This window comes from Oncorhynchus gorbuscha, linkage group LG18, assembly GCF_021184085.1.
Source record: "Oncorhynchus gorbuscha isolate QuinsamMale2020 ecotype Even-year linkage group LG18, OgorEven_v1.0, whole genome shotgun sequence".
Lineage (NCBI taxonomy): Eukaryota > Metazoa > Chordata > Actinopteri > Salmoniformes > Salmonidae > Oncorhynchus > Oncorhynchus gorbuscha.
In genome coordinates this window covers 1,781,578-1,809,576 of record NC_060190.1, presented here as the reverse complement: position 1 = coordinate 1,809,576, position 27,999 = coordinate 1,781,578, and the positions used below count along the sequence as shown (strand labels likewise).

The 27,999-nt window shown below is 43.3% G+C and overlaps 32 non-coding genes across 32 annotated transcripts; all 32 read right to left on the bottom strand.

The window, feature by feature from the left end:
* Nucleotides 1–327: 327 nt before the first annotated feature.
* Nucleotides 328–409, bottom strand: trnal-aag. The gene has a single exon. It is a non-coding gene; the product is annotated as a tRNA-Leu (tRNA).
* A 734-nt stretch (nucleotides 410–1,143) lies between these two features.
* trnal-aag lies at nucleotides 1,144–1,225 on the bottom strand. The gene has a single exon. It is a non-coding gene; the product is annotated as a tRNA-Leu (tRNA).
* Nucleotides 1,226–1,960: 735 nt separating this feature from the next.
* Nucleotides 1,961–2,042, bottom strand: trnal-aag. The gene has a single exon. It is a non-coding gene; the product is annotated as a tRNA-Leu (tRNA).
* A 733-nt stretch (nucleotides 2,043–2,775) lies between these two features.
* On the bottom strand, nucleotides 2,776–2,857 carry trnal-aag. The gene has a single exon. It is a non-coding gene; the product is annotated as a tRNA-Leu (tRNA).
* Nucleotides 2,858–3,581: 724 nt separating this feature from the next.
* trnal-aag lies at nucleotides 3,582–3,663 on the bottom strand. The gene has a single exon. It is a non-coding gene; the product is annotated as a tRNA-Leu (tRNA).
* A 736-nt stretch (nucleotides 3,664–4,399) lies between these two features.
* trnal-aag lies at nucleotides 4,400–4,481 on the bottom strand. The gene has a single exon. It is a non-coding gene; the product is annotated as a tRNA-Leu (tRNA).
* Nucleotides 4,482–5,214: 733 nt separating this feature from the next.
* Nucleotides 5,215–5,296, bottom strand: trnal-aag. Its single transcript has one exon. It is a non-coding gene; the product is annotated as a tRNA-Leu (tRNA).
* A 726-nt stretch (nucleotides 5,297–6,022) lies between these two features.
* On the bottom strand, nucleotides 6,023–6,104 carry trnal-aag. The gene has a single exon. It is a non-coding gene; the product is annotated as a tRNA-Leu (tRNA).
* A 728-nt stretch (nucleotides 6,105–6,832) lies between these two features.
* Nucleotides 6,833–6,914, bottom strand: trnal-aag. The gene has a single exon. It is a non-coding gene; the product is annotated as a tRNA-Leu (tRNA).
* Nucleotides 6,915–7,651: 737 nt separating this feature from the next.
* On the bottom strand, nucleotides 7,652–7,733 carry trnal-aag. Its single transcript has one exon. It is a non-coding gene; the product is annotated as a tRNA-Leu (tRNA).
* A 726-nt stretch (nucleotides 7,734–8,459) lies between these two features.
* Nucleotides 8,460–8,541, bottom strand: trnal-aag. The gene has a single exon. It is a non-coding gene; the product is annotated as a tRNA-Leu (tRNA).
* Nucleotides 8,542–9,268: 727 nt separating this feature from the next.
* On the bottom strand, nucleotides 9,269–9,350 carry trnal-aag. The gene has a single exon. It is a non-coding gene; the product is annotated as a tRNA-Leu (tRNA).
* Nucleotides 9,351–10,077: 727 nt separating this feature from the next.
* Nucleotides 10,078–10,159, bottom strand: trnal-aag. The gene has a single exon. It is a non-coding gene; the product is annotated as a tRNA-Leu (tRNA).
* A 1,384-nt stretch (nucleotides 10,160–11,543) lies between these two features.
* On the bottom strand, nucleotides 11,544–11,625 carry trnal-aag. The gene has a single exon. It is a non-coding gene; the product is annotated as a tRNA-Leu (tRNA).
* A 727-nt stretch (nucleotides 11,626–12,352) lies between these two features.
* On the bottom strand, nucleotides 12,353–12,434 carry trnal-aag. The gene has a single exon. It is a non-coding gene; the product is annotated as a tRNA-Leu (tRNA).
* A 736-nt stretch (nucleotides 12,435–13,170) lies between these two features.
* On the bottom strand, nucleotides 13,171–13,252 carry trnal-aag. The gene has a single exon. It is a non-coding gene; the product is annotated as a tRNA-Leu (tRNA).
* A 726-nt stretch (nucleotides 13,253–13,978) lies between these two features.
* trnal-aag lies at nucleotides 13,979–14,060 on the bottom strand. The gene has a single exon. It is a non-coding gene; the product is annotated as a tRNA-Leu (tRNA).
* Nucleotides 14,061–14,793: 733 nt separating this feature from the next.
* On the bottom strand, nucleotides 14,794–14,875 carry trnal-aag. The gene has a single exon. It is a non-coding gene; the product is annotated as a tRNA-Leu (tRNA).
* Nucleotides 14,876–15,602: 727 nt separating this feature from the next.
* Nucleotides 15,603–15,684, bottom strand: trnal-aag. The gene has a single exon. It is a non-coding gene; the product is annotated as a tRNA-Leu (tRNA).
* Nucleotides 15,685–16,415: 731 nt separating this feature from the next.
* On the bottom strand, nucleotides 16,416–16,497 carry trnal-aag. Its single transcript has one exon. It is a non-coding gene; the product is annotated as a tRNA-Leu (tRNA).
* A 732-nt stretch (nucleotides 16,498–17,229) lies between these two features.
* Nucleotides 17,230–17,311, bottom strand: trnal-aag. The gene has a single exon. It is a non-coding gene; the product is annotated as a tRNA-Leu (tRNA).
* A 735-nt stretch (nucleotides 17,312–18,046) lies between these two features.
* On the bottom strand, nucleotides 18,047–18,128 carry trnal-aag. Its single transcript has one exon. It is a non-coding gene; the product is annotated as a tRNA-Leu (tRNA).
* A 733-nt stretch (nucleotides 18,129–18,861) lies between these two features.
* trnal-aag lies at nucleotides 18,862–18,943 on the bottom strand. The gene has a single exon. It is a non-coding gene; the product is annotated as a tRNA-Leu (tRNA).
* A 735-nt stretch (nucleotides 18,944–19,678) lies between these two features.
* On the bottom strand, nucleotides 19,679–19,760 carry trnal-aag. The gene has a single exon. It is a non-coding gene; the product is annotated as a tRNA-Leu (tRNA).
* Nucleotides 19,761–20,495: 735 nt separating this feature from the next.
* Nucleotides 20,496–20,577, bottom strand: trnal-aag. The gene has a single exon. It is a non-coding gene; the product is annotated as a tRNA-Leu (tRNA).
* Nucleotides 20,578–21,327: 750 nt separating this feature from the next.
* trnal-aag lies at nucleotides 21,328–21,409 on the bottom strand. The gene has a single exon. It is a non-coding gene; the product is annotated as a tRNA-Leu (tRNA).
* Nucleotides 21,410–22,516: 1,107 nt separating this feature from the next.
* Nucleotides 22,517–22,598, bottom strand: trnal-aag. The gene has a single exon. It is a non-coding gene; the product is annotated as a tRNA-Leu (tRNA).
* Nucleotides 22,599–23,331: 733 nt separating this feature from the next.
* Nucleotides 23,332–23,413, bottom strand: trnal-aag. Its single transcript has one exon. It is a non-coding gene; the product is annotated as a tRNA-Leu (tRNA).
* A 1,100-nt stretch (nucleotides 23,414–24,513) lies between these two features.
* Nucleotides 24,514–24,595, bottom strand: trnal-aag. Its single transcript has one exon. It is a non-coding gene; the product is annotated as a tRNA-Leu (tRNA).
* A 735-nt stretch (nucleotides 24,596–25,330) lies between these two features.
* trnal-aag lies at nucleotides 25,331–25,412 on the bottom strand. The gene has a single exon. It is a non-coding gene; the product is annotated as a tRNA-Leu (tRNA).
* Nucleotides 25,413–26,512: 1,100 nt separating this feature from the next.
* On the bottom strand, nucleotides 26,513–26,595 carry trnal-uaa. The gene has a single exon. It is a non-coding gene; the product is annotated as a tRNA-Leu (tRNA).
* Nucleotides 26,596–27,743: 1,148 nt separating this feature from the next.
* trnal-aag lies at nucleotides 27,744–27,820 on the bottom strand. Its single transcript has one exon. It is a non-coding gene; the product is annotated as a tRNA-Leu (tRNA).
* Between the last annotated feature and the right edge of the window lie 179 nt (nucleotides 27,821–27,999).

The following is a 27,999-nucleotide window of genomic DNA, read 5'->3' as shown; positions in this document are numbered from 1 at the left end:
GGTCCTTAAATCCAGTTCTCTGGACAGCTCGGCCACAGTACCCACTGTTAAAATGGACTGCTTGGTCGTCGCACAGACCATCACAACTTTCCTTTTTCCAATCAAGGATTTGACGTGAACAACCACCGGTAGGAGGTGCAACTGCCACCGCGGGGGCACAGGACTTGGTGGCTGGTTGGTTAAGGCGATGGACTACACTATTGAGTTGGAACCCCATCCGTGACACACAACATTGCTTCTTTTCTCCCTTGCATGGGCGACATGAAAGTAAAAACCCTGAAATAAAGCAGAACATGTGATAGCTTGCGCAAACAAACTCAATAAAGATGGCAGTGGTGGGATTTGAACCCACGCCTCCTTAGAGACTGGAGCCTTAATCCAGCGCCTTAGACCGCTCGGCCACACTACCCAGCTCTGGCAAATTATTTGCACTTTCTCGTCAGTTACCTAGAGCGTCTGCACTTCCTTGTATTTTAGTCTTCTTTTTCATTTTCTTCTTTAAAATCTTTATGTATCTCATGTTGCTCTTGCGTCCTTCATCTTTTTTGATTCTCTTTTTAAAAATCTTAATTTATCTGATGTTGCTCTTTCTTCCATCGTATAAACTTAGAATTAGTTTCTGCTTTTATGTCTGAAGCAGATTGAATTAGAAAAACATGGCAGATAATTGCAATAACAGACGTGGGATTTAGGGTAAAGGCTGGATTCCCTTTATTTGTCCGGTGTCCTTGGTGGCCTTGTTTGAAATTACATTACAGTTTTCTGTTGAGAAAAAGTTGCAGCGGTGGACTTTGAACCGAACCTCCGAAAGACTGGGTCCTTAAATCCAGTTCTCTGGACAGCTCGGCCACAGTACCCACTGTTAAAATGGACTGCTTGGTCGTCGCACAGACCATCACAACTTTCCTTTTTCCAATCAAGGATTTGATGTGAACAACCACCGGTAGGATGTGCAACTGCCACCGCAGGGGCACAGGACTTGGTGGCTGGTTGGTTAAGGCGATGGACTACACTATTGAGTTGGAACCCCATCCGTGACACACAACATTGCTTCTTTTCTCCCTTGCATGGGCGACATGAAAGTAAAAACCCTGAAATAAAGCAGAACATGTGATAGCTTGCGCAAAACAAACTCAATAAAGATGGCAGTGGTGGGATTTGAACCCACGCCTCCTTAGAGACTGGAGCCTTAATCCAGCGCCTTAGACCGCTCGGCCACACTACCCAGCTCTGGCAAACTATTCACACTTTCTCATCAGTTACCTAGAGCGTCTGCACTTCCTTGTATTTTAGTCTTCTTTTTCATTTTCTTCTTTAAAATCTTTATGTATCTCATGTTGCTCTTGCGTCCTTCATCTTTTTTTGATTCTCTTTTTAAAAATCTTAATTTATCTGATGTTGCTCTTTCTTCCATCGTATAAACTTAGAATTAGTTTCTGATTTTATGTCTGAAGCAGATTGAATTAGAAAAACACGGCAGATAATTGCAATAACAGACGTGGGATTTAGGGTAAAGGCTGGATTCCCTTTATTTGTCCGGTGTCCTTGGTGGCCTTGTTTGAAATTACATTACAGTTTTCTGTTGAGAAAAAGTTGCAGCGGTGGACTTTGAACCGAACCTCCGAAAGACTGGGTCCTTAAATCCAGTTCTCTGGACAGCTCGGCCACAGTACCCACTGTTAAAATGGACTGCTTGGTCGTCGCACAGACCATCACAACTTTCCTTTTTTCCAATCAAGGATTTGACGTGAACAACCACCGGTAGGAGGTGCAACTGCCACCGCGGGAGCACAGGACTTGGTGGCTGGTTGGTTAAGGCGATGGACTACACTATTGAGTTGGAACCCCATCCGTGACACACAACATTGCTTCTTTTCTCCCTTGCATGGGCGACATGAAAGTAAAAACCCTGAAATAAAGCAGAACATGTGATAGCTTGCGCAAACAAGCTCAATAAAGATGGCAGTGGTGGGATTTGAACCCACGCCTCCTTAGAGACTGGAGCCTTAATCCAGCGCCTTAGACCGCTCGGCCACACTACCCAGCTCTGGCAAATTGTTTGCACTTTCTCATCAGTTACCTAGAGCGTCTGCACTTCCTTGTATTTTAGTCTTCTTTTTCATTTTCTTCTTTAAAATCTTTATGTATCTCATGTTGCTCTTGCGTCCTTCATCTTTTTTTATTCTCTTTTTAAAAATCTTAATTTATCTGATGTTGCTCTTTCTTCCATCGTATAAACTTAGAATTAGCTTCTGCTTTTATGTCTGAAGCAGATTGAATTAGAAAAACACGGAAGATAATTGCAATAACAGACTTGGGAATTAGGGTAAAGGCTGGAATCCCTTTATTTGTCCGGTGTCCTTGGTGGCCTTGTTTGAAATTACATTACAGTTTTCTGTTGAGAAAAACTTGCAGCGTTGGACTTTGAACCCACACCTCCGAAAGACTGGGTCCTTAAATCCAGTTCTCTGGACAGCTCGGCCACAGTACCCACTGTTAAAATGGACTGCTTGGTCGTCGCACAGACCATCACAACTTTCCTTTTTCCAATCAAGGATTTGACGTGAACAACCACCGGTAGGAGGTGCAACTGCCACCGCGGGGCACAGGACTTGGTGGCTGGTTGGTTAAGGCGATGGACTACACTATTGAGTTGGAACCCCATCCGTGACACACAACATTGCTTCTTTTCTCCCTTGCATGGGCGACATGAAAGTAAAAACCCTGAAATAAAGCAGAACATGTGATAGCTTGCGCAAACAAACTCAATAAAGATGGCAGTGGTGGGATTTGAACCCACGCCTCCTTAGAGACTGGAGCCTTAATCCAGCGCCTTAGACCGCTCGGCCACACTACCCAGCTCTGGCAAATTATTTGCACTTTCTCATCAGTTACCTAGAGCGTCTGCACTTCCTTGTATTTTAGTCTTCTTTTTCATTTTCTTCTTTAAAATCTTTATCTATCTCATGTTGCTCTTGCGTCCTTCATCTTTTTTGATTCTCTTTTTAAAAATCTTAATTTATCTGATGTTGCTCTTTCTTCCATCGTATAAACTTAGAATTAGTTTCTGCTTTTATGTCTGAAGCAGATTGAATTAGAAAAACATGGCAGATAATTGCAATAACAGACTGGGATTTAGGGTAAAGGCTGGATTCCCTTTATTTGTCCGGTGTCCTTGGTGGCCTTGTTTGAAATTACATTACAGTTTTCTGTTGAGAAAAAGTTGCAGCGGTGGACTTTGAACCGAAAGACTGGGTCCTTAAATCCAGTTCTCTGGACAGCTCGGCCACAGTACCCACTGTTAAAATGGACTGCTTGGTCGTCGCACAGACCATCACAACTTTCCTTTTTTCCAATCAAGGATTTGATGTGAACAACCACCGGTAGGAGGTGCAACTGCCACCGCGGGGCACAGGACTTGGTGGCTGGTTGGTTAAGGCGATGGACTACACTATTGAGTTGGAACCCCATCCGTGACACACAACATTGCTTCTTTTCTCCCTTGCATGGGCGACATGAAAGTAAAAACCCTGAAATAAAGCAGAACATGTGATAGCTTGCGCAAACAAACTCAATAAAGATGGCAGTGGTGGGATTTGAACCCACGCCTCCTTAGAGACTGGAGCCTTAATCCAGCGCCTTAGACCGCTCGGCCACACTACCCAGCTCTGGCAAATTATTCACACTTTCTCATCAGTTACCTAGAGCGTCTGCACTTCCTTGTATTTTAGTCTTCTTTTTCATTTTCTTCTTTAAAATCTTTATGTATCTCATGTTGCTCTTGCGTCCTTCATCTTTTTTTGATTCTCTTTTTAAAAATCTTAATTTATCTGATGTTGCTCTTTCTTCCATCGTATAAACTTAGAATTAGTTTCTGATTTTATGTCTGAAGCAGATTGAATTAGAAAAACACGGCAGATAATTGCAATAACAGACGTGGGAATTAGGGTAAAGGCTGGATTCCCTTTATTTGTCCGGTGTCCTTGGTGGCCTTGTTTGAAATTACATTACAGTTTTCTGTTGAGAAAAAGTTGCAGCGGTGGACTTTGAACCAACACCTCCGAAAGACTGGGTCCTTAAATCCAGTTCTCTGGACAGCTCGGCCACAGTACCCACTGTTAAAATGGACTGCTTGGTCGTCGCACAGACCATCACAACTTTCCTTTTTTCCAATCAAGGATTTGACATGAACAACCACCGGTAGGAGGTGCAAATGACACCGCGGGGGCACAGGACTTGGTGGCTGGTTGGTTAAGGCGATGGACTACACTATTGAGTTGGAACCCCATTCGTGACACACAACATTGCTTATTTTCTCCCTTGCATTGCCCTACATGAAAGTAAAACGCTGAAATAAAGCAGAACATGTGATAGCTTGCGCAAACAAACTCAATAAAGATGGCAGTGGTGGGATTTGAACCCACGCCTCCTTAGAGACTGGAGCCTTAATCCAGCGCCTTAGACCGCTCGGCCACACTACCCAGCTCTGGCAAACTATTCACACTTTCTCGTCAGTTACCTAGAGCGTCTGCACTTCCTTGTATTTTAGTCTTCTTTTTCATTTTCTTCTTTAAAATCTTTATGTATCTCATGTTGCTCTTGTGTCCTTCATCTTTTTTGATTCTCTTTTTAAAAATCTTAATTTATCTGATGTTGCTCTTTCTTCCATCGTATAAACTTAGAATTAGTTTCTGCTTTTATGTCTGAAGCAGATTGAATTAGAAAAACACGGCAGATAATTGCAATAACAGACGTGGGAATTAGGGTAAAGGCTGGATTCCCTTTATTTGTCCGGTGTCCTTGGTGGCCTTGTTTGAAATTACATTACAGTTTTCTGTTGAGAAAAAGTTGCAGCGGTGGACTTTGAACCCACACCTCCGAAAGACTGGGTCCTTAAATCCAGTTCTCTGGACAGCTCGGCCACAGTACCCACTGTTAAAATGGACTGCTTGGTCGTCGCACAGACCATCACAACTTTCCTTTTTCCAATCAAGGATTTGATGTGAACAACCACCGGTAGGAGGTGCAACTGCCACCGCGGGGCACAGGACTTGGTGGCTGGTTGGTTAAGGCGATGGACTACACTATTGAGTTGGAACCCCATCCGTGACACACAACATTGCTTCTTTTCTCCCTTGCATGGGCGACATGAAAGTAAAAACCCTGAAATAAAGCAGAACATGTGATAGCTTGCGCAAACAAACTCAATAAAGATGGCAGTGGTGGGATTTGAACCCACGCCTCCTTAGAGACTGGAGCCTTAATCCAGCGCCTTAGACCGCTCGGCCACACTACCCAGCTCTGGCAAAGTATTCACACTTTCTCGTCAGTTACCTAGAGCGTCTGCACTTCCTTGTATTTTAGTCTTCTTTTTCATTTTCTTCTTTAAAATCTTTATGTATCTCATGTTGCTCTTGCGTCCTTCATCTTTTTTGATTCTCTTTTTAAAAATCTTAATTTATCTGATGTTGCTCTTTCTTCCATCGTATAAACTTAGAATTAGTTTCTGATTTTATGTCTGAAGCAGATTGAATTAGAAAAACACGGCAGATAATTGCAATAACAGACGTGGGAATTAGGGTAAAGGCTGGATTCCCTTTATTTGTCCGGTGTCCTTGGTGGCCTTGTTTGAAATTACATTACAGTTTTCTGTTGAGAAAAAGTTGCAGCGGTGGACTTTGAACCGAAAGACTGGGTCCTTAAATCCAGTTCTCTGGACAGCTCGGCCACAGTACCCACTGTTAAAATGGACTGCTTGGTCGTCGCACAGACCATCACAACTTTCCTTTTTTCCAATCAAGGATTTGATGTGAACAACCACCGGTAGGAGGTGCAACTTCCACCGCAGGGGCACAGGACTTGGTGGCTGGTTGGTTAAGGCGATGGACTACACTATTGAGTTGGAACCCCATCCGTGACACACAACATTGCTTCTTTTCTCCCTTGCATGGGCGACATGAAAGTAAAAACCCTGAAATAAAGCAGAACATGTGATAGCTTGCGCAAACAAACTCAATAAAGATGGCAGTGGTGGGATTTGAACCCACGCCTCCTTAGAGACTGGAGCCTTAATCCAGCGCCTTAGACCGCTCGGCCACACTACCCAGCTCTGGCAAACTATTCACACTTTCTCGTCAGTTACCTAGAGCGTCTGCACTTCCTTGTATTTTAGTCTTCTTTTTCATTTTCTTCTTTAAAATCTTTATGTATCTCATGTTGCTCTTGCGTCCTTCATCTTTTTTTGATTCTCTTTTTAAAAATCTTAATTTATCTGATGTTGCTCTTTCTTCCATCGTATAAACTTAGAATTAGTTTCTGCTTTTATGTCTGAAGCAGATTGAATTAGAAAAACATGGCAGATAATTGCAATAACAGACTTGGGATTTAGGGTAAAGGCTGGATTCCCTTTATTTGTCCGGTGTCCTTGGTGGCCTTGTTTGAAATTACATTACAGTTTTCTGTTGAGAAAAAGTTGCAGCGGTGGACTTTGAACCGAAAAGACTGGGTCCTTAAATCCAGTTCTCTGGACAGCTCGGCCACAGTACCCACTGTTAAAATGGACTGCTTGGTCGTCGCACAGACCATCACAACTTTCCTTTTTTCCAATCAAGGATTTGATGTGAACAACCACCGGTAGGAGGTGCAACTGCCACCGCGGGAGCACAGGACTTGGTGGCTGGTTGGTTAAGGCGATGGACTACACTATTGAGTTGGAACCCCATCCGTGACACACAACATTGCTTATTTTCTCCCTTGCATGGGCGACATGAAAGTAAAAACCCTGAAATAAAGAAGAACATGTGATAGCTTGCGCAAACAAGCTCAATAAAGATGGCAGTGGTGGGATTTGAACCCACGCCTCCTTAGAGACTGGAGCCTTAATCCAGCGCCTTAGACCGCTCGGCCACACTACCCAGCTCTGGCAAATTATTTGCACTTTCTCGTCAGTTACCTAGAGCGTCTGCACTTCCTTGTATTTTAGTCTTCTTTTTCATTTTCTTCTTTAAAATCTTTATCTATCTCACGTTGCTCTTGCGTCCTTCATCTTTTTTTTGATTCTCTTTTTAAAAATCTTAATTTATCTGATGTTGCTCTTTCTTCCATCGTATAAACTTAGAATTAGTTTCTGCTTTTCTGTCTGAAGCAGATTGAATTAGAAAAACATGGCAGATAATTGCAATAACAGACTCGGGATTTAGGGTAAAGGCTGGATTCCCTTTATTTGTCCGGTGCCCTTGGTGGCCTTGTTTGAAATTACATTACAGTTTTCTGTTGAGAAAAAGTTGCAGCGGTGGACTTTGAACCCACACCTCCGAAAGACTGGGTCCTTAAATCCAGTTCTCTGGACAGCTCGGCCACAGTACCCACTGTTAAAATGGACTGCTTGGTCGTCGCACAGACCATCACAACTTTCCTTTTTTCCAATCAAGGATTTGATGTGAACAACCACCGGTAGGAGGTGCAACTGCCACCGCGGGAGCACAGGACTTGGTGGCTGGTTGGTTAAGGCGATGGACTACACTATTGAGTTGGAACCCCATCCGTGACACACAACATTGCTTATTTTCTCCCTTGCATGGGCGACATGAAAGTAAAAACCCTGAAATAAAGCAGAACATGTGATAGCTTGCGCAAACAAGCTCAATAAAGATGGCAGTGGTGGGATTTGAACCCACGCCTCCTTAGAGACTGGAGCCTTAATCCAGCGCCTTAGACCGCTCGGCCACACTACCCAGCTCTGGCAAATTATTTGCACTTTCTCGTCAGTTACCTAGAGCGTCTGCACTTCCTTGTATTTTAGTCTTCTTTTTCATTTTCTTCTTTAAAATCTTTATCTATCTCACGTTGCTCTTGCGTCCTTCATCTTTTTTTGATTCTCTTTTTAAAAATCTTAATTTATCTGATGTTGCTCTTTCTTCCATCGTATAAACTTAGAATTAGTTTCTGCTTTTCTGTCTGAAGCAGATTGAATTAGAAAAACATGGCAGATAATTGCAATAACAGACTCGGGATTTAGGGTAAAGGCTGGATTCCCTTTATTTGTCCGGTGTCCTTGGTGGCCTTGTTTGAAATTACATTACAGTTTTCTGTTGAGAAAAAGTTGCAGCGGTGGACTTTGAACCGAAAGACTGGGTCCTTAAATCCAGTTCTCTGGACAGCTCGGCCACAGTACCCACTGTTAAAATGGACTGCTTGGTCGTCGCACAGACCATCACAACTTTCCTTTTTCCAATCAAGGATTTGATGTGAACAACCACCGGTAGGAGGTGCAACTGCCACCGCGGGAGCACAGGACTTGGTGGCTGGTTGGTTAAGGCGATGGACTACACTATTGAGTTGGAACCCCATCCGTGACACACAACATTGCTTCTTTTCTCCCTTGCATGGGCGACATGAAAGTAAAAACCCTGAAATAAAGCAGAACATGTGATAGCTTGCGCAAACAAGCTCAATAAAGATGGCAGTGGTGGGATTTGAACCCACGCCTCCTTAGAGACTGGAGCCTTAATCCAGCGCCTTAGACCGCTCGGCCACACTACCCAGCTCTGGCAAACTATTTGCACTTTCTCGTCAGTTACCTAGAGCGTCTGCACTTCCTTGTATTTTAGTCTTCTTTTTCATTTTCTTCTTTAAAATCTTTATCTATCTCACGTTGCTCTTGCGTCCTTCATCTTTTTTTGATTCTCTTTTTAAAAATCTTAATTTATCTGATGTTGCTCTTTCTTCCATCGTATAAACTTAGAATTAGTTTCTGCTTTTATGTCTGAAGCAGATTGAATTAGAAAAACATGGCAGATAATTGCAATAACAGACTTGGGATTTAGGGTAAAGGCTGGATTCCCTTTATTTGTCCGGTGTCCTTGGTGGCCTTGTTTGAAATTACATTACAGTTTTCTGTTGAGAAAAAGTTGCAGCGGTGGACTTTGAACCGAAAGACTGGGTCCTTAAATCCAGTTCTCTGGACAGCTCGGCCAGAGTACCCACTGTTAAAATGGACTGCTTGGTCGTCGCACAGACCATCACAACTTTCCTTTTTTCCAATCAAGGATTTGATGTGAACAACCACCGGTAGGAGGTGCAACTGCCACCGCGGGAGCACAGGACTTGGTGGCTGGTTGTTTAAGGCGATGGACTACACTATTGAGTTGGAACCTCATCCGTGACACACAACATTGCTTCTTTTCTCCCTTGCATGGGCGACATGAAAGTAAAAACCCTAAAATAAAGCAGAACATGTGACAGCTTGCGCAAACAAGCTCATTAAAGATGGCAGTGGTGGGATTTGAACCCACGCCTCCTTAGAGACTGGAGCCTTAATCCAGCGCCTTAGACCGCTCGGCCACACTACCCAGCTCTGGCAAATTATTTGCACTTTCTCGTCAGTTACCTAGAGCGTCTGCACTTCCTTGTATTTTAGTCTTCTTTTTCATTTTCTTCTTTAAAATCTTTATCTATCTCATGTTGCTCTTGCGTCCTTCATCTTTTTTTGATTCTCTTTTTAAAAATCTTAATTTATCTGATGTTGCTCTTTCTTCCATCGTATAAACTTAGAATTAGTTTCTGCTTTTATGTCTGAAGCAGATTGAATTAGAAAAACATGGCAGATAATTGCAATAACAGACTTGGGATTTAGGGTAAAGGCTGGATTCCCTTTATTTGTCCGGTGTCCTTGGTGGCCTTGTTTGAAATTACATTACAGTTTTCTGTTGAGAAAAAGTTGCAGCGGTGGACTTTGAACCGAAAGACTGGGTTCTTAAATCCAGTTCTCTGGACAGCTCGGCCACAGTACCCACTGTTAAAATGGACTGCTTGGTCGTCGCACAGACCATCACAACTTTCCTTTTTTCCAATCAAGGATTTGATGTGAACAACCACCGGTAGGAGGTGCAACTGCCACCGCGGGAGCACAGGACTTGGTGGCTGGTTGGTTAAGGCGATGGACTACACTATTGAGTTGGAACCCCATCCGTGACACACAACATTGCTTATTTTCTCCCTTGCATGGGCGACATGAAAGTAAAAACCCTGAAATAAAGCAGAACATGTGATAGCTTGCGCAAACAAACTCAATAAAGATGGCAGTGGTGGGATTTGAACCCACGCCTCCTTAGAGACTGGAGCCTTAATCCAGCGCCTTAGACCGCTCGGCCACCCAGCTCTGGCAAACTATTCACACTTTCTCATCAGTTACCTAGAGCGTCTGCACTTTGTTTAGTCTTCTTTTTCATTTTCTTCTTTAACCTTTTAAGACTCTAGGGGCAGTATTTCATTTTTGGATAAAAAGACATGCCCGTTTTAAAAATATTTTGTCATCTGATGCTTGACTATGCTTGGAATTGATAGTTTTGGAAAGAAGACACTCTGACGTTTCCAGAACTGCAAAGATTTTCACTGTGAGTGAATAGAACAAAATCTACAGGCAAAACCAAGATGTTTGAGTGACCAGGAAATCAACAGGATTTCTGGAGGCACGTTTTCCATGATCTCCTTATATGGCTGTGAATGGACAGGAATGAACGGACACTTCCTATCGTTTCCCCCAGGTGTCTGCAGCATTGTGACGTATTTGTAGGCATATCATTGGAAGATTGACCATAAGAGCCTACAATTACCAAGTGTCCCACGGTGTCTGCGTGGAAATTGGTGCGCAAAAGTCAGGTACCAGTATTTTTCCATCCGAATCAGAGAAGAATGCACTTCCAGGGAAGGGATTTCAATGAAGAGATATATGACAAAACACCTTGAGGATTGATTCAAACAACGTTTTCCATGTTTCAGTCGATATTATGGAGTTAATTCGGAAAAAGTTTGACGTTTAGGTGACTGAATTTTCGGTTAGTTTCGGTAGCCAAATGCATAGTAACAAAACGGAACGTTGTGTCCTACACAAGCATCTTTCAGGAAAAACTGGACATCTGCTATGTAACTGAGAGTCTCCTCATTGAAACATCTGAAGTTCTTCAAAGGTAAATTATTTTATTTGATCCCTTTGCTGGTTTTTGTGAATGTTGCGTGCTAAATGCTAACGCTAAATGCTAAGCTAGCTATCACCACTCTTACACAAATTATTGATTTTCTCTGGTTCTAAAGCATATTTTGAAAATCTGAGACGACAGGATTGTTAAGAAAAGGATAAGCTTGAGGACAGGCATATTTATTTCATTTAATTTGCAATTTTCAGAAATCGCTAATTTTGCGTTATGGTAATGAGCTTGAGGCTGTAGTCACGATCCCGGATCCGGGATGGGGCGGACTAAGAGGTTGAAATGGACTGCTTGGTCGTCGCACAGACCATCACAACTTTCCTTTTTTCCAATCAAGGATTTGATGTGAACAACCACCGGTAGGAGGTGCAACTGCCACCGCGGGAGCACAGGACTTGGTGGCTGGTTGGTTAAGGCGATGGACTACACTATTGAGTTGGAACCCCATCCGTGACACACAACATTGCTTATTTTCTCCCTTGCATGGGCGACATGAAAGTAAAAACCCTGAAATAAAGAAGAACATGTGATAGCTTGCGCAAACAAGCTCAATAAAGATGGCAGTGGTGGGATTTGAACCCACGCCTCCTTAGAGACTGGAGCCTTAATCCAGCGCCTTAGACCGCTCGGCCACACTACCCAGCTCTGGCAAATTATTTGCACTTTCTCGTCAGTTACCTAGAGCGTCTGCACTTCCTTGTATTTTAGTCTTCTTTTTCATTTTCTTCTTTAAAATCTTTATCTATCTCACGTTGCTCTTGCGTCCTTCATCTTTTTTTGATTCTCTTTTTAAAAATCTTAATTTATCTGATGTTGCTCTTTCTTCCATCGTATAAACTTAGAATTAGTTTCTGCTTTTCTGTCTGAAGCAGATTGAATTAGAAAAACATGGCAGATAATTGCAATAACAGACTCGGGATTTAGGGTAAAGGCTGGATTCCCTTTATTTGTCCGGTGCCCTTGGTGGCCTTGTTTGAAATTACATTACAGTTTTCTGTTGAGAAAAAGTTGCAGCGGTGGACTTTGAACCGAAAGACTGGGTCCTTAAATCCAGTTCTCTGGACAGCTCGGCCACAGTACCCACTGTTAAAATGGACTGCTTGGTCGTCGCACAGACCATCACAACTTTCCTTTTTTCCAATCAAGGATTTGATGTGAACAACCACCGGTAGGAGGTGCAACTGCCACCGCGGGAGCACAGGACTTGGTGGCTGGTTGGTTAAGGCGATGGACTACACTATTGAGTTGGAACCCCATCCGTGACACACAACATTGCTTATTTTCTCCCTTGCATGGGCGACATGAAAGTAAAAACCCTGAAATAAAGAAGAACATGTGATAGCTTGCGCAAACAAGCTCAATAAAGATGGCAGTGGTGGGATTTGAACCCACGCCTCCTTAGAGACTGGAGCCTTAATCCAGCGCCTTAGACCGCTCGGCCACACTACCCAGCTCTGGCAAATTATTTGCACTTTCTCGTCAGTTACCTAGAGCGTCTGCACTTCCTTGTATTTTAGTCTTCTTTTTCATTTTCTTCTTTAAAATCTTTATCTATCTCACGTTGCTCTTGCGTCCTTCATCTTTTTTTGATTCTCTTTTTAAAAATCTTAATTTATCTGATGTTGCTCTTTCTTCCATCGTATAAACTTAGAATTAGTTTCTGCTTTTCTGTCTGAAGCAGATTGAATTAGAAAAACATGGCAGATAATTGCAATAACAGACTCGGGATTTAGGGTAAAGGCTGGATTCCCTTTATTTGTCCGGTGCCCTTGGTGGCCTTGTTTGAAATTACATTACAGTTTTCTGTTGAGAAAAACTTGCAGCGGTGGACTTTGAACCCACACCTCCGAAAGACTGGGTCCTTAAATCCAGTTCTCTGGACAGCTCGGCCACAGTACCCACTGTTAAAATGGACTGCTTGGTCGTCGCACAGACCATCACAACTTTCCTTTTTTCCAATCAAGGATTTGATGTGAACAACCACCGGTAGGAGGTGCAACTGCCACCGCGGGAGCACAGGACTTGGTGGCTGGTTGGTTAAGGCGATGGACTACACTATTGAGTTGGAACCCCATCCGTGACACACAACATTGCTTATTTTCTCCCTTGCATGGGCGACATGAAAGTAAAAACCCTGAAATAAAGAAGAACATGTGATAGCTTGCGCAAACAAGCTCAATAAAGATGGCAGTGGTGGGATTTGAACCCACGCCTCCTTAGAGACTGGAGCCTTAATCCAGCGCCTTAGACCGCTCGGCCACACTACCCAGCTCTGGCAAATTATTTGCACTTTCTCGTCAGTTACCTAGAGCGTCTGCACTTCCTTGTATTTTAGTCTTCTTTTTCATTTTCTTCTTTAAAATCTTTATCTATCTCACGTTGCTCTTGCGTCCTTCATCTTTTTTTGATTCTCTTTTTAAAAATCTTAATTTATCTGATGTTGCTCTTTCTTCCATCGTATAAACTTAGAATTAGTTTCTGCTTTTCTGTCTGAAGCAGATTGAATTAGAAAAACATGGCAGATAATTGCAATAACAGACTCGGGATTTAGGGTAAAGGCTGGATTCCCTTTATTTGTCCGGTGCCCTTGGTGGCCTTGTTTGAAATTACATTACAGTTTTCTGTTGAGAAAAAGTTGCAGCGGTGGACTTTGAACCGAAAGACTGGGTTCTTAAATCCAGTTCTCTGGACAGCTCGGCCACAGTCCCACTGTTAAAATGGACTGCTTGGTCGTCGCACAGACCATCACAACTTTCCTTTTTTCCAATCAAGGATTTGATGTGAACAACCACCGGTAGGAGGTGCAACTGCCACCGCGGGAGCACAGGACTTGGTGGCTGGTTGGTTAAGGCGATGGACTACACTATTGAGTTGGAACCCCATCCGTGACACACAACATTGCTTATTTTCTCCCTTGCATGGGCGACATGAAAGTAAAAACCCTGAAATAAAGCAGAACATGTGATAGCTTGCGCAAACAAGCTCAATAAAGATGGCAGTGGTGGGATTTGAACCCACGCCTCCTTAGAGACTGGAGCCTTAATCCAGCGCCTTAGACCGCTCGGCCACACTACCCAGCTCTGGCAAATTATTTGCACTTTCTCGTCAGTTACCTAGAGCGTCTGCACTTCCTTGTATTTTAGTCTTCTTTTTCATTTTCTTCTTTAAAATCTTTATGTATCTCATGTTGCTCTTGCGTCCTTCATCTTTTTTTGATTCTCTTTTTAAAAATCTTAATTTATCTGATGTTGCTCTTTCTTCCATCGTATAAACTTAGAATTAGTTTCTGCTTTTATGTCTGAAGCAGATTGAATTAGAAAAACATGGCAGATAATTGCAATAACAGACTGGGAATTAGGGTAAAGGCTGGATTCCCTTTATTTGTCCGGTGTCCTTGGTGGCCTTGTTTGAAATTACATTACAGTTTTCTGTTGAGAAAAAGTTGCAGCGGTGGACTTTGAACCAACACCTCGGAAGACTGGGTCCTTAAATCCAGTTCTCTGGACAGCTCGGCCACAGTACCCACTGTTAAAATGGACTGCTTGGTCGTCGCACAGACCATCACAACTTTCCTTTTTTCCAATCAAGGATTTGATGTGAACAACCACCGGTAGGAGGTGCAACTGCCACCGCGGGGCACAGGACTTGGTGGCTGGTTGGTTAAGGCGATGGACTACACTATTGAGTTGGAACCCCATCCGTGACACACAACATTGCTTCTTTTCTCCCTTGCATGGGCGACATGAAAGTAAAAACCCTGAAATAAAGCAGAACATGTGATAGCTTGCGCAAACAAACTCAATAAAGATGGCAGTGGTGGGATTTGAACCCACGCCTCCTTAGAGACTGGAGCCTTAATCCAGCGCCTTAGACCGCTCGGCCACACTACCCAGCTCTGGCAAATTATTTGCACTTTCTCGTCAGTTACCTAGAGCGTCTGCACTTCCTTGTATTTTAGTCTTCTTTTTCATTTTCTTCTTTAAAATCTTTATGTATCTCATGTTGCTCTTGCGTCCTTCATCTTTTTTTGATTCTCTTTTTAAAAATCTTAATTTATCTGATGTTGCTCTTTCTTCCATCGTATAAACTTAGAATTAGTTTCTGATTTTATGTCTGAAGCAGATTGAATTAGAAAAACACGGCAGATAATTGCAATAACAGACGTGGGAATTAGGGTAAAGGCTGGATTCCCTTTATTTGTCCGGTGTCCTTGGTGGCCTTGTTTGAAATTACATTACAGTTTTCTGTTGAGAAAAAGTTGCAGCGGTGGACTTTGAACCGAAAGACTGGGTCCTTAAATCCAGTTCTCTGGACAGCTCGGCCACAGTACCCACTGTTAAAATGGACTGCTTGGTCGTCGCACAGACCATCACAACTTTCCTTTTTTCCAATCAAGGATTTGATGTGAACAACCACCGGTAGGAGGTGCAACTGCCACCGCGGGGGCACAGGACTTGGTGGCTGGTTGGTTAAGGCGATGGACTACACTATTGAGTTGGAACCCCATCCGTGACACACAACATTGCTTCTTTTCTCCCTTGCATGGGCGACATGAAAGTAAAAACCCTGAAATAAAGCAGAACATGTGATAGCTTGCGCAAACAAACTCAATAAAGATGGCAGTGGTGGGATTTGAACCCACGCCTCCTTAGAGACTGGAGCCTTAATCCAGCGCCTTAGACCGCTCGGCCACACTACCCAGCTCTGGCAAATTATTCACACTTTCTCATCAGTTACCTAGAGCGTCTGCACTTCCTTGTATTTTAGTCTTCTTTTTCATTTTCTTCTTTAAAATCTTTATGTATCTCATGTTGCTCTTGCGTCCTTCATCTTTTTTTGATTCTCTTTTTAAAATCTTAATTTATCTGATGTTGCTCTTTCTTCCATCGTATAAACTTAGAATTAGTTTCTGCTTTTATGTCTGAAGCAGATTGAATTAGAAAAACACGGCAGATAATTGCAATAACAGACGTGGGAATTAGGGTAAAGGCTGGATTCCCTTTATTTGTCCGGTGTCCTTGGTGGCCTTGTTTGAAATTACATTACAGTTTTCTGTTGAGAAAAAGTTGCAGCGGTGGACTTTGAACCGAAACTGGGTCCTGGGTCCTTAAATCCAGTTCTCTGGACAGCTCGGCCACAGTACCCACTGTTAAAATGGACTGCTTGGTCGTCGCACAGACCATCACAACTTTCCTTTTTTCCAATCAAGGATTTGATGTGAACAACCACCGGTAGGAGGTGCAACTGCCACCGCGGGGGCACAGGACTTGGTGGCTGGTTGGTTAAGGCGATGGACTACACTATTGAGTTGGAACCCCATCCGTGACACACAACATTGCTTCTTTTCTCCCTTGCATGGGCGACATGAAAGTAAAAACCCTGAAATAAAGCAGAACATGTGATAGCTTGCGCAAACAAACTCAATAAAGATGGCAGTGGTGGGATTTGAACCCACGCCTCCTTAGAGACTGGAGCCTTAATCCAGCGCCTTAGACCGCTCGGCCACACTACCCAGCTCTGGCAAATTATTCACACTTTCTCATCAGTTACCTAGAGCGTCTGCACTTCCTTGTATTTTAGTCTTCTTTTTCATTTTCTTCTTTAAAATCTTTATGTATCTCATGTTGCTCTTGCGTCCTTCATCTTTTTTTGATTCTCTTTTTAAAAATCTTAATTTATCTGATGTTGCTCTTTCTTCCATCGTATAAACTTAGAATTAGTTTCTGATTTTATGTCTGAAGCAGATTGAATTAGAAAAACACGGCAGATAATTGCAATAACAGACGTGGGAATTAGGGTAAAGGCTGGATTCCCTTTATTTGTCCGGTGTCCTTGGTGGCCTTGTTTGAAATTACATTACAGTTTTCTGTTGAGAAAAAGTTGCAGCGGTGGACTTTGAACCAACCTCCGGAAGACTGGGTCCTTAAATCCAGTTCTCTGGACAGCTCGGCCACAGTACCCACTGTTAAAATGGACTGCTTGGTCGTCGCACAGACCATCACAACTTTCCTTTTTCCAATCAAGGATTTGATGTGAACAACCACCGGTAGGAGGTGCAACTGCCACCGCGGGGCACAGGACTTGGTGGCTGGTTGGTTAAGGCGATGGACTACACTATTGAGTTGGAACCCCATCCGTGACACACAACATTGCTTCTTTTCTCCCTTGCATGGGCGACATGAAAGTAAAAACCCTGAAATAAAGCAGAACATGTGATAGCTTGCGCAAACAAACTCAATAAAGATGGCAGTGGTGGGATTTGAACCCACGCCTCCTTAGAGACTGGAGCCTTAATCCAGCGCCTTAGACCGCTCGGCCACACTACCCAGCTCTGGCAAATTATTCACACTTTCTCATCAGTTACCTAGAGCGTCTGCACTTCCTTGTATTTTAGTCTTCTTTTTCATTTTCTTCTTTAAAATCTTTATGTATCTCATGTTGCTCTTGCGTCCTTCATCTTTTTTTGATTCTCTTTTTAAAAATCTTAATTTATCTGATGTTGCTCTTTCTTCCATCGTATAAACTTAGAATTAGTTTCTGCTTTTATGTCTGAAGCAGATTGAATTAGAAAAACACGGCAGATAATTGCAATAACAGACGTGGGAATTAGGGTAAAGGCTGGATTCCCTTTATTTGTCCGGTGTCCTTGGTGGCCTTGTTTGAAATTACATTACAGTTTTCTGTTGAGAAAAAGTTGCAGCGGTGGACTTTGAACCAACACCTCCGAAAGACTGGGTCCTTAAATCCAGTTCTCTGGACAGCTCGGCCACAGTACCCACTGTTAAAATGGACTGCTTGGTCGTCGCACAGACCATCACAACTTTCCTTTTTCCAATCAAGGATTTGATGTGAACAACCACCGGCAGGATGTGCAACTGCCACCGCAGGGGCACAGGACTTGGTGGCTGGTTGGTTAAGGCGATGGACTACACTATTGAGTTGGAACCCCATCCGTGACACACAACATTGCTTCTTTTCTCCCTTGCATGGGCGACATGAAAGTAAAAACCCTGAAATAAAGCAGAACATGTGATAGCTTGCGCAAACAAACTCAATAAAGATGGCAGTGGTGGGATTTGAACCCACGCCTCCTTAGAGACTGGAGCCTTAATCCAGCGCCTTAGACCGCTCGGCCACACTACCCAGCTCTGGCAAATTATTCACACTTTCTCATCAGTTACCTAGAGCGTCTGCACTTCCTTGTATTTTAGTCTTCTTTTTCATTTTCTTCTTTAAAATCTTTATGTATCTCATGTTGCTCTTGCGTCCTTCATCTTTTTTTGATTCTCTTTTTAAAAATCTTAATTTATCTGATGTTGCTCTTTCTTCCATCGTATAAACTTAGAATTAGTTTCTGCTTTTATGTCTGAAGCAGATTGAATTAGAAAAACACGGCAGATAATTGCAATAACAGACGTGGGAATTAGGGTAAAGGCTGGATTCCCTTTATTTGTCCGGTGTCCTTGGTGGCCTTGTTTGAAATTACATTACAGTTTTCTGTTGAGAAAAAGTTGCAGCGGTGGACTTTGAACCAACACCTCCGGAAGACTGGGTCCTTAAATCCAGTTCTCTGGACAGCTCGGCCACAGTACCCACTGTTAAAATGGACTGCTTGGTCGTCGCACAGACCATCACAACTTTCCTTTTTCCAATCAAGGATTTGATGTGAACAACCACCGGTAGGAGGTGCAACTGCCACCGCGGGGCACAGGACTGGTGGCTGGTTGGTTAAGGCGATGGACTACACTATTGAGTTGGAACCCCATCCGTGACACACAACATTGCTTCTTTTCTCCCTTGCATGGGCGACATGAAAGTAAAAACCCTGAAATAAAGCAGAACATGTGATAGCTTGCGCAAACAAACTCAATAAAGATGGCAGTGGTGGGATTTGAACCCACGCCTCCTTAGAGACTGGAGCCTTAATCCAGCGCCTTAGACCGCTCGGCCACACTACCCAGCTCTGGCAAATTATTCACACTTTCTCATCAGTTACCTAGAGCGTCTGCACTTCCTTGTATTTTAGTCTTCTTTTTCATTTTCTTCTTTAAAATCTTTATGTATCTCATGTTGCTCTTGCGTCCTTCATCTTTTTTTGATTCTCTTTTTAAAAATCTTAATTTATCTGATGTTGCTCTTTCTTCCATCGTATAAACTTAGAATTAGTTTCTGCTTTTATGTCTGAAGCAGATTGAATTAGAAAAACACGGCAGATAATTGCAATAACAGACGTGGGAATTAGGGTAAAGGCTGGATTCCCTTTATTTGTCCGGTGTCCTTGGTGGCCTTGTTTGAAATTACATTACAGTTTTCTGTTGAGAAAAAGTTGCAGCGGTGGACTTTGAACCAACACCTCCGAAAGACTGGGTCCTTAAATCCAGTTCTCTGGACAGCTCGGCCACAGTACCCACTGTTAAAATGGACTGCTTGGTCGTCGCACAGACCATCACAACTTTCCTTTTTCCAATCAAGGATTTGATGTGAACAACCACCGGCAGGAGGTGCAACTGCCACCGCAGGGGCACAGGACTTGGTGGCTGGTTGGTTAAGGCGATGGACTACACTATTGAGTTGGAACCCCATCCGTGACACACAACATTGCTTCTTTTCTCCCTTGCATGGGCGACATGAAAGTAAAAACGCTGAAATAAAGCAGAACATGTGATAGCTTGCGCAAACAAACTCAATAAAGATGGCAGTGGTGGGATTTGAACCCACGCCTCCTTAGAGACTGGAGCCTTAATCCAGCGCCTTAGACCGCTCGGCCACACTACCCAGCTCTGGCAAACTATTCACACTTTCTCGTCAGTTACCTAGAGCGTCTGCACTTCCTTGTATTTTAGTCTTCTTTTTCATTTTCTTCTTTAAAATCTTTATGTATCTCATGTTGCTCTTGCGTCCTTCATCTTTTTTTATTCTCTTTTTAAAAATCTTAATTTATCTGATGTTGCTCTTTCTTCCATCGTATAAACTTAGAATTAGTTTCTGCTTTTATGTCTGAAGCAGATTGAATTAGAAAAACACGGCAGATAATTGCAATAACAGACGTGGGAATTAGGGTAAAGGCTGGATTCCCTTTATTTGTCCGGTGTCCTTGGTGGCCTTGTTTGAAATTACATTACAGTTTTCTGTTGAGAAAAAGTTGCAGCGGTGGACTTTGAACCAACACCTCCGGAAGACTGGGTCCTTAAATCCAGTTCTCTGGACAGCTCGGCCACAGTACCCACTGTTAAAATGGACTGCTTGGTCGTCGCACAGACCATCACAACTTTCCTTTTTTCCAATCAAGGATTTGATGTGAACAACCACCGGTAGGAGGTGCAACTGCCACCGCGGGAGCACAGGACTTGGTGGCTGGTTGGTTAAGGCGATGGACTACACTATTGAGTTGGAACCCCATCCGTGACACACAACATTGCTTCTTTTCTCCCTTGCATGGGCGACATGAAAGTAAAAACCCTGAAATAAAGCAGAACATGTGATAGCTTGCGCAAACAAACTCAATAAAGATGGCAGTGGTGGGATTTGAACCCACGCCTCCTTAGAGACTGGAGCCTTAATCCAGCGCCTTAGACCGCTCGGCCACACTACCCAGCTCTGGCAAATTATTCACACTTTCTCATCAGTTACCTAGAGCGTCTGCACTTCCTTGTATTTTAGTCTTCTTTTTCATTTTCTTCTTTAAAATCTTTATGTATCTCATGTTGCTCTTGCGTCCTTCATCTTTTTTGATTCTCTTTTTAAAAATCTTAATTTATCTGATGTTGCTCTTTCTTCCATCGTATAAACTTAGAATTAGTTTCTGCTTTTATGTCTGAAGCAGATTGAATTAGAAAAACACGGCAGATAATTGCAATAACAGACGTGGGAATTAGGGTAAAGGCTGGATTCCCTTTATTTGTCCGGTGTCCTTGGTGGCCTTGTTTGAAATTACATTACAGTTTTCTGTTGAGAAAAAGTTGCAGCGGTGGACTTTGAACCAACACCTCCGAAAGACTGGGTCCTTAAATCCAGTTCTCTGGACAGCTCGGCCACAGTACCCACTGTTAAAATGGACTGCTTGGTCGTCGCACAGACCATCACAACTTTCCTTTTTTCCAATCAAGGATTTGACGTGAACAACCACCGGTAGGAGGTGCAACTGCCACCGCGGGAGCACAGGACTTGGTGGCTGGTTGGTTAAGGCGATGGACTACACTATTGAGTTGGAACCCCATCCGTTGGAACCCCATCCGTGACACACAACATTGCTTCTTTTCTCCCTTGCATGGGCGACATGAAAGTAAAAACCCTGAAATAAAGCAGAACATGTGATAGCTTGCGCAAACAAACTCAATAAAGATGGCAGTGGTGGGATTTGAACCCACGCCTCCTTAGAGACTGGAGCCTTAATCCAGCGCCTTAGACCGCTCGGCCACACTACCCAGCTCTGGCAAATTATTCACACTTTCTCATCAGTTACCTAGAGCGTCTGCACTTCCTTGTATTTTAGTCTTCTTTTTCATTTTCTTCTTTAAAATCTTTATGTATCTCATGTTGCTCTTGCGTCCTTCATCTTTTTTTGATTCTCTTTTTAAAAATCTTAATTTATCTGATGTTGCTCTTTCTTCCATCGTATAAACTTAGAATTAGTTTCTGCTTTTATGTCTGAAGCAGATTGAATTAGAAAAACACGGCAGATAATTGCAATAACAGACGTGGGAATTAGGGTAAAGGCTGGATTCCCTTTATTTGTCCGGTGTCCTTGGTGGCCTTGTTTGAAATTACATTACAGTTTTCTGTTGAGAAAAAGTTGCAGCGGTGGACTTTGAACCAACACCTCCGGAAGACTGGGTCCTTAAATCCAGTTCTCTGGACAGCTCGGCCACAGTACCCACTGTTAAAATGGACTGCTTGGTCGTCGCACAGACCATCACAACTTTCCTTTTTCCAATCAAGGATTTGACGTGAACAACCACCGGTAGGAGGTGCAACTGCCACCGCGGGGGCACAGGACTTGGTGGCTGGTTGGTTAAGGCGATGGACTACACTATTGAGTTGGAACCCCATCCGTGACACACAACATTGCTTCTTTTCTCCCTTGCATGGGCGACATGAAAGTAAAAACCCTGAAATAAAGCAGAACATGTGATAGCTTGCGCAAACAAACTCAATAAAGATGGCAGTGGTGGACTTTGAATCCACACCTCCTTGAGAAAGACTGGGTCCTTAAATCCAGTTCTTTGGACAGCTCGGCCACAGTACCCACTGTTAAAATGGACTGCTTGGTCGTCGCACAGACCATCACAACTTTCCTTTTTTCCAATCAAGGATTTGACGTGAACAACCACCGGTAGGAGGTGCAACTGCCACCGCGGGAGCACAGGACTTGGTGGCTGGTTGGTTAAGGCGATGGACTACACTATTGAGTTGGAACCCCATCCGTGACACACAACATTGCTTCTTTTCTCCCTTGCATGGGCGACATGAAAGTAAAAATCTTGAAATGAAGCAGAACATGTGATAGCTTGCGCAAACAAGCTCAATAAAGATGGCAGTGGTGGGATTTGAACCCACGCCTCCTTAGAGACTGGAGCCTTAATCCAGCGCCTTAGACCGCTCGGCCACACTACCCAGCTCTGGCAAATTATTCACACTTTCTCATCAGTTACCTAGAGCGTCTGCACTTCCTTGTATTTTAGTCTTCTTTTTCATTTTCTTCTTTAAAATCTTTATGTATCTCATGTTGCTCTTGCGTCCTTCATCTTTTTTGATTCTCTTTTTAAAAATCTTAATTTATCTGATGTTGCTCTTTCTTCCATCGTATAAACTTAGAATTAGTTTCTGCTTTTATGTCTGAAGCAGATTGAATTAGAAAAACACGGCAGATAATTGCAATAACAGACGTGGGAATTAGGGTAAAGGCTGGATTCCCTTTATTTGTCCGGTGTCCTTGGTGGCCTTGTTTGAAATTACATTACAGTTTTCTGTTGAGAAAAAGTTGCAGCGGTGGACTTTGAACCCACACCTCCGAAAGACTGGGTCCTTAAATCCAGTTCTCTGGACAGCTCGGCCACAGTACCCACTGTTAAAATGGACTGCTTGGTCGTCGCACAGACCATCACAACTTTCCTTTTTCCAATCAAGGATTTGACGTGAACAACCACCGGTAGGAGGTGCAACTGCCACCGCGGGGGCACAGGACTTGGTGGCTGGTTGGTTAAGGCGATGGACTACACTATTGAGTTGGAACCACATCCGTGACACACAACATTGCTTCTTTTCTCCTTGCATGTGCGACATGAAAGTAAAAACTCTGAAATAAAGCAGAACATGTGATAGCTTGCGCAAACAAGCTCAATAAAGATGGCAGTGGTGGGATTTGAACCCACGCCTCCTTAGAGACTGGAGCCTTAATCCAGCGCCTTAGACCGCTCGGCCACACTACCCAGCTCTGGCAAATTTCACACTTTCTCATCAGTTACCTAGAGCGTCTGCACTTCCTTGTATTTTAGTCTTCTTTTTCATTTTCTTCTTTAAAATCTTTATGTATCTCATGTTGCTCTTGCGTCCTTCATCTTTTTTTGATTCTCTTTTTAAAAATCTTAATTTATCTGATGTTGCTCTTTCTTCCATCGTATAAACTTAGAATTAGTTTCTGATTTTATGTCTGAAGCAGATTGAATTAGAAAAACACGGCAGATAATTGCAATAACAGACGTGGGAATTAGGGTAAAGGCTGGATTCCCTTTATTTGTCCGGTGTCCTTGGTGGCCTTGTTTGAAATTACATTACAGTTTTCTGTTGAGAAAAAGTTGCAGCGGTGGACTTTGAACCAACCCTCCGAAAGACTGGGTCCTTAAATCCAGTTCTCTGGACAGCTCGGCCACAGTACCCACTGTTAAAATGGACTGCTTGGTCGTCGCACAGACCATCACAACTTTCCTTTTTTCCAATCAAGGATTTGACGTGAACAACCACCGGTAGGAGGTGCAACTGCCACCGCGGGGCACAGGACTTGGTGGCTGGTTGGTTAAGGCGATGGACTACACTATTGAGTTGGAACCCCATCCGTGACACACAACATTGCTTCTTTTCTCCCTTGCATGGGCGACATGAAAGTAAAAACCCTGAAATAAAGCAGAACATGTGATAGCTTGCGCAAACAAACTCAATAAAGATGGCAGTGGTGGACTTTGAACCCACACCTCCGAAAGACTGGGTCCTTAAATCCAGTTCTTTGGACAGCTCGGCCACAGTACCCACTGTTAAAATGGACTGCTTGGTCGTCGCACAGACCATCACAACTTTCCTTTTTTCCAATCAAGGATTTGACGTGAACAACCACCGGTAGGAGGTGCAACTGCCACCGCGGGAGCACAGGACTTGGTGGCTGGTTGGTTAAGGCGATGGACTACACTATTGAGTTGGAACCCCATCCGTGACACACAACATTGCTTCTTTTCTCCCTTGCATGGGCGACATGAAAGTAAAAACCTTGAAATAAAGCAGAACATGTGATAGCTTGCGCAAACAAACTCAATAAAGATGGCAGTGGTGGGATTTGAACCCACGCCTCCTTAGAGACTGGAGCCTTAATCCAGCGCCTTAGACCGCTCGGCCACACTACCCAGCTCTGGCAAACTATTCACACTTTCTCATCAGTTACCTAGAGCGTCTGCACTTCCTTGTATTTTAGTCTTCTTTTTCATTTTCTTCTTTAAAATCTTTATGTATCTCATGTTGCTCTTGCGTCCTTCATCTTTTTTTGATTCTCTTTTTAAAAATCTTAATTTATCTGATGTTGCTCTTTCTTCCATCGTATAAACTTAGAATTAGTTTCTGCTTTTATGTCTGAAGCAGATTGAATTAGAAAAACACGGCAGATAATTGCAATAACAGACGTGGGAATTAGGGTAAAGGCTGGATTCCCTTTATTTGTCCGGTGTCCTTGGTGGCCTTGTTTGAAATTACATTACAGTTTTCTGTTGAGAAAAAGTTGCAGCGGTGGACTTTGAACCCACACCTCCGAAAGACTGGGTCCTTAAATCCAGTTCTCTGGACAGCTCGGCCACAGTACCCACTGTTAAAATGGACTGCTTGGTCGTCGCACAGACCATCACAACTTTCCTTTTATCCAATCAAGGATTTGACGTGAACAACCACCGGTAGGAGGTGCAACTGCCACCGCAGGGCACAGGACTTGGTGGCTGGTTGGTTAAGGCGATGGACTACACTATTGAGTTGGAACCCCATCCGTGACACACAACATTGCTTCTTTTCTCCCTTGCATGGGCGACATGAAAGTAAAAACCCTGAAATAAAGCAGAACATGTGATAGCTTGCGCAAACAAACTCAATAAAGATGGCAGTGGTGGGATTTGAACCCACGCCTCCTTAGAGACTGGAGCCTTAATCCAGCGCCTTAGACCGCTCGGCCACACTACCCAGCTCTGGCAAACTATTCACACTTTCTCATCAGTTACCTAGAGCGTCTGCACTTCCTTGTATTTTAGTCTTCTTTTTCATTTTCTTCTTTAAAATCTTTATGTATCTCATGTTGCTCTTGCGTCCTTCATCTTTTTTTTAATTCTCTTTTTAAAAATCTTAATTTATCTGATGTTGCTCTTTCTTCCATCGTATAAACTTAGAATTAGTTTCTGCTTTTATGTCTGAAGCAGATTGAATTAGAAAAACACGGCAGATAATTGCAATAACAGACGTGGGAATTAGGGTAAAGGCTGGATTCCCTTTATTTGTCCGGTGTCCTTGGTGGCCTTGTTTGAAATTACATTACAGTTTTCTGTTGAGAAAAAGTTGCAGCGGTGGACTTTGAACCGACACCTCCGGAAGACTGGGTCCTTAAATCCAGTTCTCTGGACAGCTCGGCCACAGTACCCACTGTTAAAATGGACTGCTTGGTCGTCGCACAGACCATCACAACTTTCCTTTTTTCCAATCAAGGATTTGATGTGAACAACCACCGGTAGGAGGTGCAACTGCCACCGCAGGGGCACAGGACTTGGTGGCTGGTTGGTTAAGGCGATGGACTACACTATTGAGTTGGAACCCCATCCGTGACACACAACATTGCTTCTTTTCTCCCTTGCATGGGCGACATGAAAGTAAAAACCCTGAAATAAAGCAGAACATGTGATAGCTTGCGCAAACAAACTCAATAAAGATGGCAGTGGTGGACTTTGAACCCACACCTCCGAAAGACTGGAGTCCTTAAATCCAGTTCTTTGGACAGCTCGGCCACACTCCACTGTTAAAATGGACTGCTTGGTCGTCAGTTACAGACCTCACAACTTTCCTTTTTTCCAATCAAGGATTTGACGTGAACAACCACCGGTAGGAGGTGCAACTGCCACCTTCATCACAGGACTTGGTGGCTGGTTGGTTAAAAATGGACTACACTATTGAGTTGGAACCCCATCCGTGACACACAACATTGCTTCTTTTCTCCCTTGCATGGGCACATGAAAGTAAAAACCCTTGAAATGAAGCAGAACATGTGATAGCTTGCGAAACAAGCTCAATAAAGATGGCAGTGGTGGGATTTGAACCCACGCCTCCTTAGAGACTGGAGCCTTAAATCCAGCGCCTTAGACCGCTGAGCCACACTACCCAGCTCTGGCAAACTATTCACACTTTCTCGTCAGTTACCTAGAGCGTCTGCACTTCCTTGTATTTTAGTCTTCTTTTTCATTTTCTTCTTTAAAATCTTTATGTATCTCATGTTGCTCTTGCGTCCTTCAAATCAAGGATTTTTTTGATTCTCTTTTTAAAAATCTTAATTTATCTGATGTTGCTCTTTCTTCCATCGTATAAACTTAGAATTAGTTTCTGCTTTTATGTCTGAAGCAGATTGAATTAGAAAAACGGCAGATAATTGCAATAACAGACGTGGGAATTAGGGTAAAGGCTGGATTCCCTTTATTTGTCCGGTGTCCTTGGTGGCCTTGTTTGAAATTACATTACAGTTTTCTGTTGAGAAAAAGTTGCAGCGGTGGACTTTGAACCGACACCTCCGAAAGACTGGGTCCTTAAATCCAGTTCTCTGGACAGCTCGGCCACAGTACCCACTGTTAAAATGGACTGCTTGGTCGTCGCACAGACCATCACAACTTTCCTTTTTCCAATCAAGGATTTGACGTGAACAACCACCGGTAGGAGGTGCAACTGCCACCGCGGGGCACAGGACTTGGTGGCTGGTTGGTTAAGGCGATGGACTACACTATTGAGTTGGAACCCCATCCGTGACACACAACATTGCTTCTTTTCTCCCTTGCATGGGCGACATTACACAACATTGCTTCTTTTGCTCCCTTGCATGGGCGACATGAAAGTAAAAACCCTGAAATAAAGCAGAACATGTGATAGCTTGCGCAAACAAACTCAATAAAGATGGCAGTGGTGGACTTTGAACCCACACCTCCGAAAGACTGGGTCCTTAAATCCAGTTCTCTGGACAGCTCGGCCACAGTACCCACTGTTAAAATGGACTGCTTGGTCGTCGCACAGACCATCACAACTTTCCTTTTTTCCAATCAAGGATTTGACGTGAACAACCACCGGTAGGAGGTGCAACTGCCACCGCGGGAGCACAGGACTTGGTGGCTGGTTGGTTAAGGCGATGGACTACACTATTGAGTTGGAACCCCATCCGTGACACACAACATTGCTTCTTTTCTCCCTTGCATGGGCGACATGAAAGTAAAAATCTTGAAATGAAGCAGAACATGTGATAGCTTGCGCAAACAAACTCAATAAAGATGGCAGTGGTGGGATTTGAACCCTCCTTAGAGACTGGAGCCTTAATCCAGCGCCTTAGACCGCTCGGCCACACTACCCAGCTCTGGCAAACTATTCACACTTTCTCGTCAGTTACCTAGAGCGTCTGCACTTCCTTGTATTTTAGTCTTCTTTTTCATTTTCTTCTTTAAAATCTTTATGTATCTCATGTTGCTCTTGCGTCCTTCATCTTTTTTTGATTCTCTTTTTTAAAATCTTAATTTATCTGATGTTGCTC